The sequence below is a fragment of the Opisthorchis viverrini genome (genome assembly GCF_000715545.1).
Source record: "Opisthorchis viverrini unplaced genomic scaffold opera_v5_40, whole genome shotgun sequence".
Classification (NCBI taxonomy): domain Eukaryota; kingdom Metazoa; phylum Platyhelminthes; class Trematoda; order Opisthorchiida; family Opisthorchiidae; genus Opisthorchis; species Opisthorchis viverrini.
In genome coordinates, this window is record NW_008751694.1 from 820,394 (window position 1) to 820,610 (window position 217).

Below are 217 nucleotides of genomic sequence, written 5' to 3' on the forward strand. Positions count from 1 at the left end.
CCCGAGTTTCTGTCAATTCTTTCACTTGTAGGTGACCTACAAACGGCATGGCGACAGACCTTCCAAATTTGTGCATGATGTGGTGGATGAAGCGCCTCAACCATGCAACTGATTTCAACAAAACAAACCAGCTAGACCATCGGACAAAAAACGCCCGGAAACACTCCGAGTAGACGTAACGTTAATATTTACTCGGCTCGCTTTCAGCTCCACGCCA